A 13419-nucleotide genomic window follows, 5' to 3' on the forward strand; every position below is an offset into this window, starting at 1 on the left:
GTGAAGCACCATAATCACACTGGAAAAAGGTTACAAAATGTACTTGTGAAATATCTTTAAAAAAATGCAACTATTGGTCAATATTCCTAAAATAGTGATTATGTTTTGTTTTTTTTAACTCAGTTTTTAAGCTCCATTTTTTTTTTTTTTTTTTTACACAATTACATCGATTGGAAAAACAGAGAACAGAAATGATAAATTATAATACAGTAGAATAAAGCTTTTTCTTTGTTCAGTCTAGCACTGAACATCAAATGTATAAAAAATGCATTAGTATGTCTCTTTCATTTTTTCTCCAAACAATATTTATTCGAAAATTACAAGGCCAGACATTAAAGGACACTTAGTACTATGTAAATAGGCCTGAAATAAACAGCTTTTATGTATATAAATGCTGGATGACTTTACACAGAGAGTAAGTGTACAATGCACACTTGGGGCTAGTTTATAGTAATAATGGCTGTTTGTTCCTGAATGTCTTTTTCAAGTACATAGTCAGTAAACTTTTCATTATGTGAACTGTTAAACTCTGTCTGCATGAATGGATCTTTGTGTTTATCTTTATGTAAAATATAAAAAGGGAGAGATAAATTCTGTATAGTCTGTTCAGTGTCAGTGAGACAGATGCAAATGTGTCTGAGTAGATCCAGTGCAAACAGATCCACTTCTAATAGTTAAAGAAAAAGCTTCATGTTTGATTAATATTGGCTATATAGTTACCGTATATACTCGAGTATAAGCCGACCCGAATATAAGCCGAGGCCCCTAATTTCACCCCAAAAACCCAGGAAAAGTAATTGACTCGACTATAAGCCTAGGGTGGGAAATACATCATACCCCTCTGTCATCATCCAGACCCCCGTCATTAACACCCTGTCATCATCCAGACCTCGGTCATTATCACCCTGTCATCATCCAGACCCCCGTCAACATCACTCTGTCATCATCCCCCCCCCCCTTCATCATCACCACCTGTCAATCCCTTCAATCAGTGGTCTTCAACCTGAGGACCTCCAGATGTTGCAAAACTACAACTCCCAGCATGCCCGGACAGCCATCGGCTGTCCGGGCATGCTGGGAGTTGTAGTTTTGAAACATCTGGAGGTCCGCAGGTTGAAGACCACTGCCGGGCCTTCGTCATCATCCAGAACCCCCCTTTAGTTTTCTACTCACCTCCCCTTGGTGGGAAGGAAGGGTGAGCTGGTCCGGGCCATCTAAGCTGCAGGGACCGTCCGGTGGGGAGGGTTAGTCATTCCAGGCTGTCCATCTTCACCAAGAGGCCCTCTTCTCCGCTCTGGGCTGGCCCCGGACTAGTGACGTTGCCTTGACGACGACGCACAGGGACATTCATGCGCAGGGATGTCCATGTGCGTCGTCAGGGCCTCCTGGTCAAGATGGACAGCCCGGAACGACTAACCCTCCCCACCGGACGGTCCTTGCAGCATAGATGGCCCGGACCAGCTCCCCCTTCCTTCCCACCGAGGGGATGTGAGTAGAAAACTAATGGGTGGTCTAGATGATGACGAAGGCCGCAGTGGCCCTCAAACTGCGGAGCTCCAGATGCTTCAAAACTACAACTCCCAGCATGCCCGGACAGCCGATGGCTGACCACTGAAAGGGATTGACAGGCAGAGAGTTCACTTGAGTATAAGCCGAGGGGGGGGGGGCGTTTTCAGCACGAAAAATCATGCTGAAAAACTCGTCTTATACTCGAGTATATACGGTAACAAATATTAAACTCTTAACATCTTTTGAATATATTGTCAGTACATGACTGGCTATTTTCAGTTATATTTTACCTTGTGCAGTGCAGAATATGTTTCTACGTAGATAGAAACTGCTGGTAAGCTGCTGTTGATGGATCTGTTATTTTGTATTTCTGGTTTAAAAGGTGTCCTGCTCAGAATGAGCTGTGGGTTTGAGTGACTTATTAACAACTAGGCTGGATTTACACCTCACAGAAAAATGTGCACTACTTCATTTAGGGTGGGTTTACACTGGTTTGTTTTTTTCCAAAAATGCCCAAGAGAAAGAAACCAGGTCTGTCACCTAGCCTAATCCATGCTGAAAGGGTGTTCACTACACTCAAAAGGGAGCTTTCAGGAGAAGTTAATCAAAAGGGCCTGACAACAGAGAAAAAGTCAGGGGACACTCATCATTGTGCGCCAGCTGAAAGGTGTCTCAGCAAGACAAACTCTGATGGTATGGGATCCTGTGCTACAGTCGTCAAGTTAACTCAGATACATCCCTGAGAAGTCCCTTATTCAGTGAGTATGATACTGGAGTTGCTCTAGAGAGTTCCCACTAGTCATAGACTCATTCTCAAGGAAGTCAAGCTATTCTCTACATGAGGACCAATAGATAAAACCCACTGCTGAGTCCAGAACTCCTAAACAAGAAACACAATTCAAAGTCAAGTTTATTTAGTCACTGATACATTGTAACAAGCATCTCTACTCTTCACGCACTAGAAGACAGCGGTTGAATGGTGTATCAGCCTGGGAATTCAATTGCATTCTGCAGCACTGTACACACGACGGAATTTCCGTGCCAGATGTTTCTCCAGCATATGCAAAAAGAATAGAGATGTCTGTGCAGATTTTGCTCAAAAAGGTATTGACATCTTTGAGACAGTACATTTCCGAGCATTCCTGGCACCCACCAGATTGGGAAAATGTGTCGAACGTCCACATATTCCGCACATTTTCCGCTGTGTGAACCCGGCCTTACTGTTATTTAACATTGGAAGTTTTCCAAGTAAGGCTGGGTTCACACTACGTTTTGTCCCATACGGGAGCGCATACGGCAGGAGGGAGCTAAAACCTCGCGCTCCCGTATGTGACCGTATGCGCTCCCGTATGCCATTCACTTCAATGAGCCGACCGGAGTGAAACGTTCGGTCCGGTCGGCTCATTTTTGCGCCGTATGCGCTTTTACAACCGGACCTAAAACCGTGGTCAACCACGGTTTTAGGTCCGGTTGTAAAAGCGCATACGGCGCAAAAATGAGCCGACCGGACCGAACGTTTCACTCCGGTCGGCTCATTGAAGAGAATGGCATACGGGAGCGCATACGGTTACATACGGGAGCGCGAGCTTTTAGCTCCCTCCTGCCGTATGCGCTCCCGTATGGGACAAAACGTAGTGTGAACCCACCCTTAAATTGTGTTGCACCTTCCCCTCATTTACCTGTGTCTGGTTCCCACAGTACACTGGGATGTGCCACATGGGTTCCAGCTAGTGTACCAACTTGTGCAGCCCTCCATTGACAAAGATTGTTAGCATATGGGAGAAATACATGGAGCTGCAGCACCACTTGACATAACTGCTTATCTGCCCAAGAACAAAAGATTAGACAGCCCCATCCCCACTGCCAATGCAGTATTTTTTTCCCATTGCTTAAAGCAGTACATTGCTGTTATTAGCTGGATGAATAAATCACGAATTGTGTACTACCCTGTGGAGTGCTCCTTACTTGTATGGGAGTTAGATTTGAGACATGTATTCTCTGCTACAGGTACCACAGCATGTGTTCTAAACCATAAAAAAAAAAAACATTAGCATATGTAAGGCCTTGTTTACACAGCGCAGAAGATGACATTTTTTAATCTATTGTGAACTTTTCTTCTTCAGATAAAAAAAAATTAAGGAAATAATTACATGTAAAAAAATAAAAATCACACACCAAAAGTAGTGTACAGTAGCCTAAAAACATCATAATCCATGAGCTAAATATGTAGATACCAGAACATGTACACGACTGAAGCTAGTGTCCCCACATACAGATAACATGGGAATTAACATTCTGTCCACACCTTGTACTGCATGACAGATAAGGACGCACTGTGCCGAGAGGCTTAAAAGGCAGCAGTATCTAGTTAACCCCATGAGTACTGTATACAAAACTGTGCACAGGCTCAATCCTATATTTTTTAATTGTCCTAACGGTCCCCTGTAGAAAGGCTAAGTTCACATTTGAAAATTACCCTACGTGTTTAGTAACCATCAGAAAACCAGCCAAACTGTATGCCAGTGTGTTCCCCTGCATACCGAGAGCTTGGCTTTTGAGTCCCACAAAAAACTGTAAACACTTGCAAATGCGCTGAACGCATTTACTATTAGACTGCATTCAGTCCATGAATCCAGGACCTAAAAAATGTACCTAATACAAAAAACGACTAAAAAAAAAAACGTAAGCTAACACAAAAACAGATGATAATAAGGTTTATATAAGGCTCGAAAAGCAGTTTGTGAACATAAGATAAAGAGAATCTTATGTGCCAGTGTTTATTATTATTGATTTACAGTTTGTGAACATAGCCTAAAGCAGTATACGTAATACCTACACAGGGATACCATGGAGCATAGTACATGCTCTGTCCACATGGCAGCACTGTGAGAATGACCGCTTTTCGATTTAGTCATCTAAAGTCTTGTTTTTTTTCAAGCAGCAATAATCGTGCCTTAGAAAAACCTCATTGGTAATGATCCTGCCACTTTGCAAAATTAAAAGGCTTGTTTTAAAAAAAATAACATTTATAGTCTTTAATGGCATTTTTATGAAAGGCATACAGTATGATGAAGTATTGAAAAATCTTTTTAAAAAATGTATTTTGTGAGGGACTGGAAACAACCCCAATTCCAGGGGCGGACATACCATATGTGCAGCCTGTTCAGCTGTACAGGGGCCCAGGAGCCTAGGAGGGCCCAGCCGGAACTCAAACTGTTAGCAAGTCAGTGAGTGACAGTCACTCACTGACCGCTGGGGCCAGTCCCGTCTTTAATGTGCGGCCCTCTCATTCCTGGGGGCCCAAAAGCAGCTAGCCCCTTTTTCCCCACGCGGGGCCCTGGTTATGACAGGCGGGCTGGGAAACAGACGGCCCAGGCATCAAAATTTTAGACTGGGAGGGAGGGGGCCCACCACCACCGCCGCCGCCCGCTACCTTTTTCGGGAGGGAGGGGGCCTCTTTCTAATTTATTGCCGCCGCCGCCCGCTACCTTTTTTTTAACTCATTGCCGCCGCCTCCGCCGTCATTCTTCCACAGGCAGCCACTATCCCAGGACCGCTCTGGCTGCCTGGGAAATAGTCACGCCCGCTGACGTGATGTGTGACGTCACGGCAGGCCGCGGGCATCATAGAGATGAAAGAAGCGGGGCAGAGAGGAGTCCTCCGCTCCTCTCGATGAGTGATTTACAGCCCCCACACGGCCTCCAGGCTGCAGCGTCACTCACCGCCAGATGGACAGGTATATCATCTGGATTACATGTGAGTTGAGGGATAGAGGGTTGTTTGGCAGGGGGGGTGGGGGGTGTTGCAGGGTTGCGATTGTGTGTGGGGGGGGGAGAAATTATGCATGTGAGTAGAGGATAATAATGATTATTATAATCCTCCCCTCACATGTATGTATCATCTCTCCCTCACATGTATAGTCTGATAACCCCCTCACATAATCTTATTAGAAGATTATACTTGTGAGGGGACTATAAATGTGAGGAGGGGATTATCAGACTGTACATGTAAGGGAGAGATAATAATATATATATATATATATATATGTATGTGAGGGGAGGATTATAATAATCCCCTCCTCACATGTATAATCCCCTCACATATAATCTGATTATGATATTATATATGTGAGGGGATTATCATGAGAGGGGATTATCAGATTATACATGTGAGGGAGATATGATAAATATATGTGAGGGGAGGATTATAATAATCCCCTGCTCACATGTATAATCCCCTTCTCACATGTATAAGGCTTGGTTCACATTGATGAATCTCCAGAAGCGATCCCTTTGGGCGGCGCTAGGACCGTGCAGATCTTTTTGCAGATCCGCTCAGAAATGCATTTCTGTCTGGAGATTTTTCAGTGTGAACCAAGTAATTATAATAGTTATATCCTGTATTATATTCCAGAGCTGTACTCACTATTCTGCTGGTGAGGTCACTGTATACATACATTACATTACTTATCCTGTACTGATCCTGAGTTATATCCTGTATTATATTACAGAGCTGTACTCACTATTCTACTGGTGAGGTCACTGTGTACACACATTACATTACTTATCCTGTACTGATCCTGAGTTATTTCCTATATTATACTCCAGAGCTGTACTCACTATTCTGCTGGTGAGGTCACTGTGTACATACATTACATTACTTATCCTGTACTGATCCTGAGTTATATCCTGTATTATACTCCAGAGCTGTACTCACTATTCTGCTGGTGAGGTCACTGTGTACATACATTACATTACTTACCTGTACTGATCCTGAGTTATATCCTGTATTATACTCCAGAGCTGTACTCACTATTCTACTGGTGAGGTCACTGTGTACACACATTTACATTACTTATCCTGTACTGATCCTGAGTTATTTCCTGTATTATACTCCAGAGTTGTACTCACTATTCTGCTGGTGAGGTCACTGTGTACATACATTACATTACTTATCCTGTACTGATCCTGAGTTATATCCTGTATTATACTCCAGAGCTGTACTCACTATTCTGCTGGTGAGGTCACTGTGTACATACATTACATTACTTATCCTGTTCTGATCCTGAGTTATATCCTGTATTATACTCCAGAGCTGTACTCACTATTCTGCTGGTGAGGTCACTGTGTACATACATTACATTACTTATCCTGTACTGATCCTAATTTATATCCTGTATTATACTCCAGAGCTGTACTCACTATTCTGCTGGTGAGGTCACTGTGTACATACATTACATTACTTATCCTGTACTGATCCTAATTTATATCCTGTATTATACTTCAGAGCCTCCATTCATATAACAGAACCTGAGGAGCCTCACAACAGTCAAATCTAAAAGTTTCCTTAGGAGACGAGGTGAGTGACCTGCTGCTTCCACCATAAGTAATGTAAAGTGAGCCTTCATTTATTGCAATAGTTAGATTTTGCACAATGGGTGCCACCCGTTGTACAAGATGTCACTATTGCGGTGAATGTAGGGTCACTTTACATTACTTATGTACTGATTTATATCCTGTATTATACTCCAGAGCTGTACTCACTATTTACTAGACTGTCCGGGAATGCTGGGAGTTGTAGTTTTGGACCACCTGGAGAGACACTGTTTTGAAAACACCTCCTTAGTCAGTATTTTCCAACCTGGGCTCCTCCGGCTGTAGCAAAACTACAACTCCTACCATTCCCCGGACTTTAGTTGTCCAGGCATGCTGGGAGTTTTAGTTCTGCAACAGCCAGAGGCACTCAGGTTTGGTAGGTAGGTCCTTAGTCCATTGTTTCCCAACCAGGGTGCCTCCAGCTGTTGCAAAACTACAACTCCCAGCATGCCCAAACAGCCAAAGCCTGTTTGGAAAACACTGGACTAAGGGCCTACCTACCAAATGTTGCGTGGCTACCCACCTACCAACCAAACTTATACCTGCCTACCTACCTAGCACCAAACCTTTTACCTGCCTTCCTACCAACTGAACTTACTAACTGCCTAAATATCTTGCAAATTAACTACTTGCCTACCTACTTAAAAAATGTTCTACCTACCTAACTAGCAAATGTACTACTTGCAAATGTACTACCCGCTTACCTAGCAAACATATTACCTGGGGGGGGGGGGGGGGGGGAAGGCATATTCTTTGCACAGGGGCCCTCTGCTGTCTTCTGTGTCCGCCCCTGCCCAATTCTGTACTTTTGGGGTTTTGCCTTGATAGCATTCACTGCGCAGTATAAATAATATGCAAAGTATATTCTTAAAACATATATATAGTTATCTCACACAATTAAAACTTTTAACACTTAAAAAAAGAAAACAAAGAAACTATTTATTTTGATATTTCCATAGTCTCAAAAGCATAGCTTTTTAGATATCTACCAATGGAGCTGTGTAAGTGCTTGTTTTTCGTGGGATGGGTTGTTTGTACGTATTACTTTTTTGATCATGCTATTTTTGAAAGAGTGAATGAACATAAAAACAGCCAAACTGGGATAGACAATTCTTTTGTTACAAAATTGTTATGTTATTCACCATACCTGTTCTGACAGCATTTCTGAGCCCTCAAAACTGCTGACAATGGTATATAGATAAAAGGGAGAGCAGTGTAAACATCCTTAGGGTAATGATTAGAGATGGGCACATTTTTCAAAAATTTCATTCGGCCGATTATATTCACAGTGAATCGCTATTAAAAACGGCTATTTCCGGGCTACATAAAGCTTTTACACTTTCTATTAGCCCCCTATTAGCTTTAACCAGAAAAAAAAAACTAAAACTGCAGAGTGCATATATTTTTCACTATTTTTACAGTAATACACCCCTGTATGGTTGCAACAGAAAATAGCATACTCCCTCTCTCTGAACTGTCCCTGCCTGCACTATGGTTGCTTGCAGTCTTTGAATGGGGAGTGCTTCCTGTGATGATCTCAATTGGCAGACTATGAAACGACACTCTCCCTGCCTGCCTGCAGTGATTCGGGCTTGAGGTGAATGGACTCACCGCTGTAAAGATCTGTATTGTCAGTAACGGTGATTAGTGCGCACAAACACAGTCTCTTCTCTCAGCAAAATGGGAAATGCCCTTTTTCAGCGATGGCTTCCTAATATATAGGGCTGTGACATCACAGGGCTGGCTGGCTGCTGATAGGCTGCATGCCTCCATGAGATTCAGGCTGATCCCGCCTACCCGCCTTCCCAGACTTCCTTGCTCCATGTCCTCACACGTATAGCCGCCATTTTAGCCCCCCGGCCCACACAAAATGTAGTGAATGAAGCAATTCGTTACCACGAAGCGCGAGGAAATTCGAATTAGTTCAGAATCTAATTTTTCATGAATTTCGGAACGAATTCGACTTTGTCAGCTTCGATTTGCCCATCTCTAGTAATGATCATGCAAAACTAAGAAATCCTAGTTTTTATGCCCAAAGCACTGGTACTGCAAGTGCCCTGGTGGTAGCTCCTTCATATGCAGTTACCATAGCTGTCTGTGCTTTACACTTTCTCAGACCCTCCCCTCACAAGGATGTTGATATGGTAAGAGAAGAAGCCCCCACTATTAGATGCTGTGGCCTGTGATATTCAGCTGACATCTGAGTGGAAAGCATAGGCCCCCATGACACACATACATGGCAAATTGCACTCACTACTGTGTTGCAGCACTAAAAACATATAACAAATATCTTCAAGGGGTTAACAGCTGTCATTTGCCAGGTACCCTGGGAAAAGCTCCTGATTAGAGATGAGCGCGCCAAATCCGACGAAACTTGATTCGACCTGAACTTTAGGATTTTTCCAGCTCCGTTAACACTCAAGCTTTTACCTGTTCGGATTGCACAAGCTGGTAAATAGTGCAAAAAAACTGAAAGCATGAATTTTTAGGCGGACGGAAGAAACAGCGCGGGTAGAGGGGCAGTGAAATGACGTAGGGAAAGCAGCAGATCACATGATAACCCAGGTCTATCATGTGATTTGCTGCTTGCTGTGTCTATCAAGCACAAAGGCCAATAGGACACAGCCAGGGAGTTACACATATCTAGCCTGTAGTGTTATACTGTTACTGTGAATTTAATATTGTTCTGCAAACCACTTCAGTACTCATTATTCTGTCTCCTCTGCTACCCAAAAAGCGTGTTGAAGTTACATGTATCTAGCCTGTAGTGTTATATGGTTCCGGTGCATTTAATATTGTTCTGCCAACACCTTCAGTACTCATTGTGCTGTCTTCTTTGCCACCCAAAAAAGTGTGTTTAATTTACATATATCTAGCCTGTAGTGTTATACGGCTTTGGTGCATTTAATAATGTTCTGCAAACACCTTCACAACTCATTGTGCTGTCTTCTCTGCCACCCCAAAAGTGTGCTTAGGTTACATGTATCTAGCCTGTAGTGTTATACAGTTCTGGTGCATTTAATACTGTTCCGCTAACACCTACAGTAATCATTATGCTGTCTCCTCTGCCACTCAAATAAACGTGTTGAAGTTACACATATCTAGCCTGTAGAGTTATAAGGTTTTGGTGCCACACTCTTAGACCCTTGGTATAAATCCAAACTCTATTAATTTGAAGATTGAAAATACACACTGCACATCTTGCAGTACATGCTGGCTTGCCCACTAAATTTTTAAATTAGTGTTGTGTTAAAATAGAATAAGGCACAAAATAGTTGTGTAAGAATTTTTACAGACGACTTAAATAACCCATATGTGGCACTAAAATCTTTCCTTTAAAAAAAAAAAAAGAAACATCCATAGTAATACAGCTTTGTGCACATTTTGGGGTGGGTAATGTACCGAGCCATTTTTTTGTTTTTTTGTGGCTTCACTATTGCTTATGTGTAGTGTTGCTCGCAAATATTTGCAATGCGAATATCGCACTATATATTCGTAATTACGAATATTAGTTTTTGGTTTTTTTTCACAGTACACATCACAGTGATCATCCCTCTCTGCTTCCAGCTTGTGTGGTGTAAAGAAGGCTCTAATACTACTGTGTGAGACTGGCGTACGAATTTTCGCATATGCGAAAATTTGCATATGCTACTTTCCGCATATGCGAATTTTCGTTATGCAAATTTCCGCACATGCAAATTTTAATTTATGCTAATTTTTGCATATGCAAATGTTCGCATATGCGAAAATATAACGTGAATATTACGAATATGCAAATTTTGCGAATATATGACGAATATTCGTCCATATATTCGCGAAATATCGCGAATTAGAATATGGCCTATGCCGCTCAACACTACTTATATGCCTGTTTGTGCTGCACTGTCTTCCTTCCTGACGTAAACTCCTCAGTGCAGTGACGCAAGACTCCGCGCATCAATGTCACAAAATGAGGGCTCAAAATTAAACAAAAAAGCCTCCAGAGTACAGATATTCATGGTGCGGCATAGTATGTTTTTAATATTTTTACATTTCTGAGGAGGGTGGATGGGTTGTTGCGGGATAGTTGGAGTGCAGCTATTTAGTGCCAGGCCGGCCAGTTAAGGTGTCATCCGGTGTGGTACGCCCCCCTCCCCGTCGCTGGTAATAAAGGGTAGATATAGAACATAAGGGAAAACTTCTCTTTTAAAAAATGCTTTTGTAAGCGGGTTTCCCGGGTTTTGCTTACGTGCAATTTATTTATCAAGGTTGTGCGACTATTTGATAAATAGGTCGCATGTAAGCAAAAGTAAGTAAAAAAAAATTGTCATATAAAACGTTTGAAAAGAATGATAAATCTCCTTCTATGTTATTTTTAGCCCGGTGTACCATCACTGTGTTTCCACAAACTTCTCCACTGGGTATGTTATCCACAAGTGACATTGGACCATATTTACAATACAGTTTACGACAGTATTTCTGCCCTTTATTTAACAAAATATGGACTGTTATGAGACAGCTGAGCTCCTGCTACGCCCAGCATGGGTCGTCCATTTTGGGCTTTTTGCTACTGTGCTAGCCCTTTGGGGTGTATGGTAGTTGGGGTGTTGTTTCGGTAGATGAGGGGTTAAGGTTAACCCTATAGTTCATGACGCCAGGCTGAGGGCTAGTATGCTGAGGTAATTCTCCGGCCTATCGCCACCCTTCCCAGTAACGATAGGTGCATGCATAAAATGACTGAAGGTCCACAAGGTATTTGAACTTGAACTTGGATAAACTTTACTTAAAGGCTTGCGGTACATCCAATGCACAATAACAGTCTCATTCAAACAGTCTCTATATAGTTCAGTGACTGACAGTTGTTGCGGACCTTGAATTGTATTATAAGTCTCTGAATTTAGGGTTCATTTTGAACATCCGTCCGGATTTAGGGGATAGATAAGGTCCGGTGATCCTGCAGAGTGCTTAGGAACTGATACACTCACAGTTAAGAAGAAATCAGCCGTCGCTGCAAGGCTAGGGCCTAAATTCTCTGATGACAGCAGCACAGATCCTTCCCTGTCAACAGCCCATGAGGAAAGAGATGCTTCTTGCTACGCAGCACAGGAACAAGAGAGCTAACAATGACCGCCGCTCCCTTATATGGGCAGGGGCGGGGTTGTTCTGATTGGTCCAAATATCTGTCACTCACCGTCACAAAGAATGATGGGTGCAATACGTCACAGGGACCTCCAAAGGTCCTTAAGCAAAAAACCATAGATTTTACCTGATCACGTGATGCTACGCTCCGTACAGGTAATTAACTAATTATATACATTAGTACTATTATATTTACATAAATCCTGAATAAATTATTAGTTTAATGACTATCTAGATGAGAGGTGACAAGGGGCAGACTAGACAAAAAGGACCCCGACGTCCTAGGGACTCTGGCTATGGGGACCTATATACACAGGTACCAGATAGGATGCGGTACCGGGACACCACACTACAACACGGTAAAAAATGCTTATGCAGCAGAAACAGATATTGCTGCATGCATAACAATCCACACTATAAAAGCAACACAATGTTTAGTCCACATGGTGAAAGCCATAAAAAAATAAAACTTTGCCAGAATTGCTGTTTTTTCATGAAAAAAAGTTCTCCAAAATGTCACCAATGAGCCACAAAATACAAGTCATCAATGTTATTACAACAATAATGTCTTTAGTCGCAGGGACACAAAAATAATATATTTTTGTTTCTTTTAAAAGTGTTTTTATGGTGCAAACATAGTAAAATAAAAGTTATATGGCATGTGCTGATGATCCAGGATAGCCGCAGCCATCTTGGATCATCAGCACATGCACAGTAGGAGTGAATACAGAGCAGGGAATCGGAGGGGATTGTATGAATATGTATGAGCAGGCCAAGCACTAAACGAACAGCACGGACATCACAGTGCCCAAGGCCGCCATTATAACTCACCTGCACTACCAGCCAGTTCCACTGGTAATTGCAGGCGACTCTGCTGACAGTTTTCCTTTAAATACATCTGTCTCATATATTCACCTGTCACGATTCGGCTAGCTGGATGGGGATCCTCTGTGTCAGCGAGGGATTGGCGTGGACCGTGTCGGTGGACCAGTTCTAAGATGCTACTGGTATTGCTACGGGATGGTCTTGCTGCGGCGGTAGCAACCAGGTCGTATCCACCGGCAATGGCTCAACCTCGCTGACTGCTGAGAAGACGCGGGACAGAAGGACTAGGCAGAGGCAAGGTCAGACGTAGCAGAAGGTCGGGGCAGGCGGCAAGGTTCGTAGTCAAATGGAATAGCAGAAGGTCTGGAACACAGGCTTAGGACAACACTAAACGCTTTCACTGGCACAAGGCAACAAGTGCAGGGGAAGTGAGGTAATATAGCCAGGGAGCAGGTGGAAGCTAATTAGGCTGATTGGGCCAGGCACCAATCATTGGTGCACTGGCCCTTTAAAACTTAGAGAGCTGGCGCGCGCGCGCCCTAAGGAGCGGAGCCGCGCACGCCAGGACATGACAGCCGGGGGCCGGGACAGG

At 43.0% G+C, this 13419-nt stretch overlaps 2 long non-coding RNA genes across 3 annotated transcripts in view; one reads left to right on the forward strand and one right to left on the reverse strand.

The window, feature by feature from the left end:
* LOC130277608 (uncharacterized) overlaps window positions 1-1299 on the reverse strand; it is a 33293-nt gene extending 31994 nt beyond the window's left edge. For both annotated transcript variants that reach the window (XR_008845491.1, XR_008845490.1), the window contains exon 1: window positions 1174-1299. This is a non-coding gene — a long non-coding RNA (uncharacterized LOC130277608). The remainder of the gene's footprint in view (window positions 1-1173) is intronic.
* A 55-nt stretch (window positions 1300-1354) lies between these two features.
* The window catches only part of LOC130276038 (uncharacterized), a 176771-nt gene continuing 164706 nt past the window's right edge, over window positions 1355-13419 (forward strand). Inside the window, exons 1-2 of the long non-coding RNA XR_008844993.1 lie at window positions 1355-1488; window positions 6796-6867. This is a non-coding gene — a long non-coding RNA (uncharacterized LOC130276038). The remainder of the gene's footprint in view (window positions 1489-6795; window positions 6868-13419) is intronic.

This window comes from Hyla sarda, chromosome 6, assembly GCF_029499605.1.
Source record: "Hyla sarda isolate aHylSar1 chromosome 6, aHylSar1.hap1, whole genome shotgun sequence".
Lineage (NCBI taxonomy): Eukaryota > Metazoa > Chordata > Amphibia > Anura > Hylidae > Hyla > Hyla sarda.